This window comes from Arachis hypogaea, chromosome 10 (assembly GCF_003086295.3).
Source record: "Arachis hypogaea cultivar Tifrunner chromosome 10, arahy.Tifrunner.gnm2.J5K5, whole genome shotgun sequence".
Classification (NCBI taxonomy): domain Eukaryota; kingdom Viridiplantae; phylum Streptophyta; class Magnoliopsida; order Fabales; family Fabaceae; genus Arachis; species Arachis hypogaea.
Window position 1 is genome coordinate 63,312,018 of NC_092045.1, and position 9,963 is coordinate 63,321,980.

Genomic DNA, 9,963 nt, shown 5'->3' on the forward strand with positions numbered 1-9,963 from the left:
CATGAGAGCCACTATCAAGCTATTGACATTAAAGAAGCGCTTGTTGGGAGGCAACCTAATTTTATTTATCTAATTTTTATTTTATTGTTATTTTGTGTTTTATTAGGTACATGATCATGTGGAGTCACGAAAAAAATATAAAAATTAAAAACAGAATCAAAAAATAGCAGAAGAAAAATCACACCATGGAGGAAGCACAGACTAGCGTTCAACGCCAGTAAGAAGCATCTGGCTGGCGTTCAACGCCAGAACAGAGCATGAATCTGGCGTTGAATGCCAGAAACAAGCAACATTCTGGCACTGAATGCCAGGAATGTGCCTAGAGGAAAAGCTGGTGCTGAACGCCAGTAACAAGCATGAAACTGGCATTCAACGCCAAAAACATGCTTTACATGGGCGTTGAACGCCCAGAACGTGCACCACTCGGCGTTTAAACGCCAGAATGGTGTGCAAAGGCATTTTACATGCCTATTTGGTGCAGGGATGGAATTCCTTGACACCTCTGGATCTGTGTAACGACCCAACTTCCAAAACGTCATGATCGTACCGAAAGTAAGGTGTTACCAACCTGCTTTCCTTTATTAACTATTTACTATTGAGCCTTTAGTTCGATATCGCGATTTTGTTTTAGTAAAATACCAGAAAATTTTGTTTTTATTTATCAAATCATATAGCAAGCATCACCAAGTAATAATAATCACATAATTATTAATAATAATATCTGTCATACAAAAGATTTCAAATAAAACTCACATACAAATCCTACCCCTCTGTATAAAATAAAAATGTTAAGCAATAAGAGCGAGGGAACTTCTATGGAAGTAACTTAACTCATAAGTAAATTCTATAATCTCCCGCAGTTTCAAACAGAGTCTTCGAACCTGTGTCACTGAAAGGGTGGAAGATTTTGGAGTGAGAACAAACCACACGTTCTCAGTAGGAAATGGGAATACCGTAAAAGTAATGAAATAGAATGCAAATAATTAATATACTCAAGGAAACTATATTTTTGTCAAACCTTTTTGAAAATACTATTCTTGGTTTTACTTTAACTAACTATTTACCTCTTTCAAAAACCTAAGCTCAAAACAAATTCCAAAATATAAAACTGGTCACTTTAAACATTTTTTTAACCACATAATTAATTTTCAATCACAACGTCAATTCTTAATCATCATCATACACTCACCAACTAATAGCACTAACAAAAGATTCAATTCAGCACCCAAACAAGTCACAGCAAGGCAAACAGCACAATCACAGGGAAGTACAACGAGCAAACCCAATCAAATGCAAATGCACACACAAGGATGATGCATGTCTAGCCCTAGTGCAGGTAATGAGCTCATTTGTCGGTTACTAACCCGCTCCCGACATTATCCAGCAACCTCTGTCTGGATAAGGCTTTCCTATTGGCTATACCCCTGTGTACAGGAAATAACCCCTCTGCCACCACAGGGTCCACTGCACGCAGGAAATAACACATCTGCCACTGCAGGGATGTATGCCGACACACCTTCTGTATACAGGAAATAACCCCTCTGCCACTACAGAAATGGAACAGGTGGTCACGGTACTTCTGTAGCAGGAAATAACCCCTCTGCCTTACAGAAATAAAATTGGATCTGTACCGTAGTAAAGCGTTCTCAGTAATCATACCATTATCTATCTGACTGCCTCACTGCAGCAGATGATCATACAAGTATATCTGGAGTTGCCTTAATGCAACAAATGAATAAATACATCTCAGGGGTTGCCTCAAGCAACAAATGACCTTTCAACAGGTACTCTGCTTTTTTATTCTCTTTTGTAATCATAAATATGCAAGCGGGACAAAACCCACGTCCTTGCCCACAATCTCGTATACCAAATAATCTTTTCTTAAAAGAATCATTGAAGTTATTTTAGATAAGCCTTAAATATTGATTTTGGTTAAGTCCTTATTTTTATAAAAATTTGGACATAATCTCCTTTAAAAATAGGACTTAGCCACCCTTACGGGTCCCAACCAAACAATTTACCAAACTCTTTTCAACTTTTCCAATATCAATTCAATTCAGAAACAAGCAAATTCCAACATTGAATCAGCCATATAATGCTAAGGTTCATCTTTAATTTTATGAACTCATAACTATCACTCAAGCATTCTCAACACCCTATCTTCTTTTCTGTTTTTAATACAGCAAATGAACTCGGAATTGCGCAAACTTTATGTCCAGGCGTTCATCTTGAAATAAGCTTTCTAACAAACCAAAGATCGTAATTTTCTGGTTTCTCTAGCCTTAGGAATAAAGGAAAAACCGAGACTGCTCTGCAGTGCGTAAAACCAGAAAAACAGCAGCAGCATGTAATATTCAAAATTCAATATAAAATCCAAGTTAAATCCAATGACTTTGAAAATTAATACAGTTCAACTACACTCATCCAAGTGTCTTTTCCAATTGGTTTCAGGTCAATATCATTTTTGATGAAGTTATATAACCTAGAAGCTGACTAATTTTCTGCAGAATTCTGCTTTAAAAGTTAATGAACTTATCTTCTTCCAAGTCCCATAACTTACTCATTAAAACATGAATAGCCCTGAAATTTAAGTCACATATGCTAAACATACTTAATTTTCACATCCAATTGGTTGCATCTCAATACCGTTCCAGATTTAAAAATTATAAAACCTCAAAGTTACTGACTTCGAAAACAAAGCCTAACTTTTACTGCATAAAACATCTTTCTTTGAAAATCCAAAACTTTAAAACCACAACTCTAACAATTCTAAATTTTTATGAAATTAAAATATTAGGACCAAAGTTTCATTTAAAATTGGTTCCATTTCAAAATTCAAAATGCAGAATTTCCATTAAAGAAATCAAGTTGCTGCTGTGTTAAATGCTCAGCAGAAAAACCAGATTTGACATCCATGATTCAAAATTTCACCATAAATCATAAGCTTAGTGAAAAAGTCTCAAATTCAGCAGTCCAGTTTCCTATATTCCCAAGCTCAATCCGGACTTGGTCCCACACAATTCCGATAATCACAGAAATAGTTATAGCTTTTCAAAGTTTCCGGCTTCTTTTAAACATAATGCAGAAAATCAAGTTTTACATTTTAACTTTGAAAAATCATAACTAGTTCTATAATTAATTCAAACTTCTCAAAATTGAGTCTCAACATCAACTTTCATTATACTTTACTCAGCATTTACTCTATTACCATTTCGATTATCGTTGAATAACTGATTCACTTCCAAAGTCGCTTTCAATTTCAAAAATCAGATTTTCAGCAACTAGTTCAACATTTTAAGATTCAATCTTCCAATTATTCCTTAAGCCCAACTTCAATTAATCACTAACTAAACCCATTACAATAAACCAACTCAACAACAATAGTTTCAATTTGACCCATCAAAATACCAAAATCACAATAATCTCTCATCAAACAATTTATAATTCAATCTCACAAAATCAACAAAATTCAACCAAAGTTCCAATCAAAAATCTCAATCATTTCCAATCATAATTTCAGCCACACAACTCAACTAATTCAGTATAATCACGTAGAGTCAGAACTTTTCAACAATTCCATCCATATCAGAGAAAACAACATCAATTACAACTTCAAACACTCACAACGAAGCCCAAAGACATTCACAGCCTTAACCTAAGTTCAATAATCCAAATTTCACAATCTCAAACTAAGCTTATTTCTATCAATTAGTCTCTCATAACAACAAAACCAATTACATTCGCAGCAGCAATCCAAACTAAATTCATCAATTATCTATTCAACAGCTGTTCAATAATTAACTGGGCATATTTCAGTTTAATAAATTACACTAAATTAATAATTATTCACAACAGCATCTAAGTTCAATCACAGCTCAGAATATTCACAACGACTAACTAATTTCAAAAGCATTTCAGGACATTCATGTTGATTAAGAAATTCTTAAATATTATTAACCATTTGCACTTATCCAATAACTTGGTAGGCATTCTAAATTAAAAACGTTAAATCCCCTACCTCAAAGTCGAAACTCACAGAAATCACTAAACCCAGCAGCTCCATTGGCAGTTCTAACACCCGTTCTGCTCTCTTAGCAGCTACCATGATAATTCTGGGCAGCTCCAGTGATGGTGAAAGGTCTCAGCTTCAGCCAAGCAGCAGCAGTTTCTTCTGTCAATAGCTCCTTCCCTGCAAGCTTCAATGGTGACAGTGGCAGCGTTCTTCTCCAAACTTGATGGTGGCAGAACAAAGCAAGAACAGTAGCAGCGATCTTAAACTCAACAAACAGCAACGATAGTGGCGTTTTCCCAGATTCCAAAAACCCAGAAGTAGAAGCAGAACTGGCGTGCCTCTCCATTCGGTCCTTCAGCAATGATGTCCGGCGATGTAGCGGCTCGGCGATGGCGATGACTTCCATCAACAGCAGCAGCAGTGAAGAGATGTGGCGTTGATGACAGAAGACTTCTCCTTCTTCCTCTGTTCGGGATACACGGTGGTGGCAAAAGCTTCATCAATGGCGACGCAGCAGCATGGTGACAGATCGGCAGCGCGACACGGAAGCTCCGGGTTCGCGTTCCTCTCTGCGGCCTCCACGGAGCAGCTATGAGAGCGACGGTGGCGGCGCAAAAATGGCAGCGACGCATGGCTCGATGGCTGGGCACGGTAGCGGCAGCAGCTCCTCCATCTTCTGTTTCTCTCTTGTTTTGTGTGTGTGTATATTGAGGAATGAAGCTGAAGGTGAACGAAGGGGGAACGGCGCTGGGGTGTGGGGTTAGTGGGTTAGGGTTTCTCAATTTTGGAAACTAGAGTTTTTTGAGTTTGATTTGGGAATTTAGGAATTAGGGATTTTATAAAGTAATATGGATAAATATGAATAGATATTTTGATAAAATTGGAGGATAGGATAATTTTAAAATCAAATGTACTCTATTAAAAATATTTAGAAATATTATTTATCAACATATTACTAAGTTTAATCAATTATTTTTAATTTATATTATAAAATGAACAAGTTAATTATATTTTGTAAAGTACAATTTAAATTCAAATATCAATTTTTTAGATTAAATCATACAAATCTCTATTATTTTTCTATCTCTGAAACTTTAATTTCAATTTATAAAGTAATTAATCATAATAAAAATTGTACATAAACATTAATTGACTTAAACTTAAAGTATTTATAAATATCAATCTAATCATTTCTAATAAAATAATTTCTAGGAGTTCAAATTAATAACATAATTCATTCAAAATAGGATTTATTTAAATTAAATTATACAATTCTTTCTTATTTTTCATTTATCAAAATTATAATTTCAATTATACCAAATATCTAATAAAGATTATATAAGAATTCTAATTAATTTAAACTCCAATTATGATGAAACTCCATTTAATTACCTTTAGTAAAATAATTTTCTTAAAATAAATCACAAATAACTAATTATTTGATTTTCAAAAACTAGGGTTGTTACAATCTGTGGACCCCACAAGATCACCTCAAAATCTGTGGACCCCACAGGATCTCCACCTACTATATTCTCACCTTACCTCCTAATCCTATTTTACTCTTTCCCATGTCACACTTCCCAAAACCCTTCACCAATCACCTCAAACCCTCTTCCCAATCACCCCCTTCACCACTCACATCCATCCACTCTTCCCCATAAACCCCACCCACCTTCAAAATTCAAAAACACTTTCCCACCCATTCCCACCCTATATAGCCGAAACTTCACTCTCCCCTCTCCCTATATATACCCTTCCATTCTACTTCATTTTCACACAACACAACCCCCTCTTCTATACCTTGGCCGAACCTACACTTTCCCTCTCTTCCATATTCCCTTCTTCTTCTTTTTCTTCTCTTCTTTTTTCTCTTGCTCGGGGATGAGCAATATTTTAAGTTTGGTGTGGTCAAAGCACAATCTTTTTTGTTTTCCACTACCATCAATGGCAACTAAGGCCGGAGAATCCTCTAGAAAAGGAAAAGGGAAGACAAAAGCTTCCACCTCCGAGTCATGGGAGATGGAAAGATTCATCTCCAAGAGCCATCAAGACCACTTCTATGATGTTGTGGCAAAGAAAAAGGTGATCCCTGAGGTCCCTTTCAAGCTCAAGAAAAATGAGTATCCGGAGATCCGACGTGAAATCCGAAGAAGAGGTTGGGAAGTCCTAACCAACCCCATGCAACAAGTCAGAATCTTAATGGTTCAACAGTTCTATGCCAATGCATGGATCACTAGGAACCATGATCAAAGTATGAACCCGAATCCAAAAAATTATCTCACAATGGTTCGGGGAAAATACTTAGATTTTAGTCCAGAAAATGTGAGGTTGGCGTTTCATTTGCCCATGATGCAAGGAGATGAACGCCCCTACACTAGAAGGGTCAACTTTAATCAAAGGTTGGACCAAGTCCTTACGGACATATGTGTGGAAGGAGCTCAATGGAAGAGAGACTCCAAAGGCAAGCCAGTCCAACTAAGAAGACTGGACCTCAAGCCTGTGGCTAGAGGATGGTTGGAGTTCATTCAACGCTCCATCATTCCCACTAGCAACCGATCTGAAGTTACTGTGGATCGGGCCATCATGATTCATAGCATCATGATTGGAGAGGAAGTAGAAGTTCATGAGGTCATCTCCAATGAAATCTACAAAATAGCCGACAAGCCCTCCACCATGGCAAGGCTAGCTTTTCCTCACCTTATTTGCCATCTATGTTACTCAGCTGGAGTTATCATAGAAGGAGACATCTCCATTGAAGAGGATAAGCCCATCACCAAGAAGAGGATGGAGCAAGCAAGAGAAACCCCTCACGGTTCTCAAGAGATGCATGAGGAAGCTCAGCATCAAGAAATCCCTGAGATGCCTCAAGGGATGCACTTTCCTCCCAACAACTATTGGGAACAATTCAATACTTCCTTAGAAGATTTGAGCCACAATGTGGAACAATTAAGGGTGGAACATCATGAGCACTCCATCATTCTCCATGAAATAAGAGAAGATCAAAGAGCAATGAGGGAGGAGCAACAAAGGCAAGGAAGGGATATAGAAGAGCTTAAGGACATTGTTGGTCCTTCAAGAAGAAGACGCCACTAAGGTGGATTCATTCCTTGTTCTTATTTCTTTCTGCTTTTCGGTTTTTATGTTGTGTTTATCTATATTTTGTGTCTTTATTTCATGATCATTAGTGTTTAACTATGTCCTAAAGCTATGAATAAATTCTATTAATCCTTCACCTCTCTTAAATGAAAAATGTTTTTAATTCAAAAGAACAAGAAGTACATAAATTTCGAATTTATCCTTGAATTTAGTTTAATTATATTGATGTGGTGACAATACTTTTTGTTTTCTGAATGAATGATTGAACAGTGCATATGTCTTTTGATCTTGTTGTTTATGAATGTTAAAACTGTTGACTCTTGAAAGAATGATGAACAAAGAGAAATGTTATTGATGATCTGAAAAATCATGAAATTGATTCTTGAAGCAAGAAAAAGCAGTGAAAAAGAAAGCTTGCGAAAAAAAATGGCGAAAAAAAATATAGAAAGAAAAAGAAAAAGCAAGCAGAAAAAGCCAATAGCCCTTAAAACCAAAAAGGCAAGGGTAAAAAGGATCCAAGGCTTTGAGCATCAATGGAGAGGAGGGCCCAAGGAAATAAAATTCAGGCCTAAGCGGCTAAATCAAGCTGTCCCTAACCATGTGCTTGTGTCATGAGGTCCAAGTGAAAAGCTTGAGACTGAGTGGTTAAAGTCGTGATCCAAAGCAAAAAGAGTGTGCTTAAGAGCTCTGGACACCTCTAACTGGGGACTCTAGCAAAGCTGAGTCACAATCTGAAAAGGTTCACCCAGTTATGTGTCTGTGGCATTTGTGTATCCGGTGGTAATACTGGAAAACAAAATGCTTAGGGCCACGGCCAAGACTCATAAGTAGCTGTGTTCAAGAATCAACATGCTTAACTTCAAAAAGAAAAAGTGAGATGCCAATCATTCTAAGTTCAATAACACTATCCGAAATTCTAAGTTCCTAGAGAAGCCAATCATTCTAAACTTCAAAGGAAAAAGTGAGATGCCAAAACTGTTCAGAAGCAAAAAGCTACAAGTCCCGCTCATCTAATTAGAATTAATATTCATTGATATTTTGAAATTTATAGTATATTCTCTTCTTTTTATCCTAATTGATTTTCAGTTGCTTGGGGACAAGCAACAATTTAAGTTTGGTGTTGTGATGAGCGGATAATTTATACGCTTTTTGGCATTGTTTTTAGGTAGTTTTTAGTAAGTTCAAGCTACTTTTAGGGATGTTTTCATTAGTTTTTATGTTAAATTCACATTTCTGGACTTTACTATGAGTTTGTGTGTTTTTCTGTGATTTCAGGTAATTTCTGGCTGAAATTGAGGGACTTGAGCAAAACTCTGAAAAAGGCTGACAAAAGGACTGCTGATGCTGTTGGAATCTGATCTCCCTGCACTCGAAATGTATTTTCTGGAGCTACAAAACTCCAAATGGCGCGCTCTCAACAGCGTTGGAAAGTAGACATCCAGAGCTTTCCAGCAATATATACTAGTTCATACTTTATTCGGAAATTGATGACGTAACTTGGCGTTGAACGCCAAGTACATGCTGCTGTCTGGAGTTAAACGCCAGAAACACGTCATGATCCAGAGTTGAACGCCCAAAACACGCTATAACTTGGAGTTCAACTCCAATAAATGCCTCAGCTCGTGGATAGATCAAGCTCAGCCCAAACATACACCAAGTGGGCCCCAGAAGTGGATTTATGCATCAATTACTTACTCATGTAAACCCTAGTAGCTAGTTTATTATAAATAGGACTTTTTACTAGTGTATGAGACATCTCTGGACGCCTAGTCCTTAGACCATGGGGGCTGGCCATTCGGCCATGCCTGAACCTTTCACTTATGTATTTTCAACAGTGGAGTTTCTGCACACCATAGATTAAGGGTGTGGAGCTCTGCTGTACCTCATGTTTCAATACAATTACTATTACTTTCTATTCAATTCTCTTTTATTCTTATTCCAAGATATACGTTGCACAACACTTTGATGAATGTGATGATCCGTGACACTCATCATCATTCTCACCTATGAACGCGTGTGACTGACAACCACTTTCGTTCTACTTTAGGCCGGGCGCATATCTCTTAGATTCCCCAACAGAATCTTCGTGGTATAAGCTAGATAGATGGCGGCATTCATGGGGATCCGAAAAGTCTAACCTTGTCTGTGGTATTCCGAGTAGGATCTCGGGAATTCGGAAAGTCTAACCTTGTCTGTGGTATTCCGAGTAGGATTCCGGTATTGAATGACTGTGACGAGCTTCAAACTCCTGAAGACTGGGTGTGATGACAAACGCAAAAGAATCAATGGATTCTACTCCAACCTGATTGAGAACCGACAGATGATTAGCCGTGCTGTGACAGAGCATTTGGACCATTTTCACTGAGAGGATGGGATGTAGCTATCAACAAGGGTGATGCCTCCAGACGATTAGCCGTGCAGTGATAGCGCATAGGACCATTTTCCCGAGAGGATTAAAAGTAGCCATTGATGATGGTGATGCCCTACATACAGTTTGCCATGGAAAGGAGTAAGAAGGATTGGATGAAAGCAATAAGAAAGTAGAGATTCGAAAGGATTCTAGCATCTCCACACGCCTATCTGAAATTCCCACTATTGATTTACATAAGTATTTCTATCCCTTTTTATTTTATTTATCTTTTATATTATCTAATCCAATTACATTTGACCCTATGAATCCACTTAACTGAGATTTACAAGGTGACCATAGCTTGCTTCATACCAACAATCTCTGTGGGATCGACCCTTACTCACGTAAGGTATTACTTGGATGACCCAGTACACTTGCTGGTTAAGTTGAACGGAGTTGTGAGCTTCTCTAACAGTGCCTGGAACCTTTTTATCACAATTTCGTC

At 37.4% G+C, this 9,963-nt stretch overlaps 1 long non-coding RNA gene across 1 annotated transcript; it reads right to left on the minus strand.

Moving 5' to 3' along the window:
* Positions 1-688: 688 nt before the first annotated feature.
* On the minus strand, positions 689-4,826 carry LOC140175848 (uncharacterized). The gene is made up of 2 exons (XR_011866635.1): positions 4,019-4,826; positions 689-889 (listed from the first exon to the last, which is right to left on the minus strand). It is a non-coding gene; the product is annotated as an uncharacterized lncRNA (long non-coding RNA).
* Between the last annotated feature and the right edge of the window lie 5,137 nt (positions 4,827-9,963).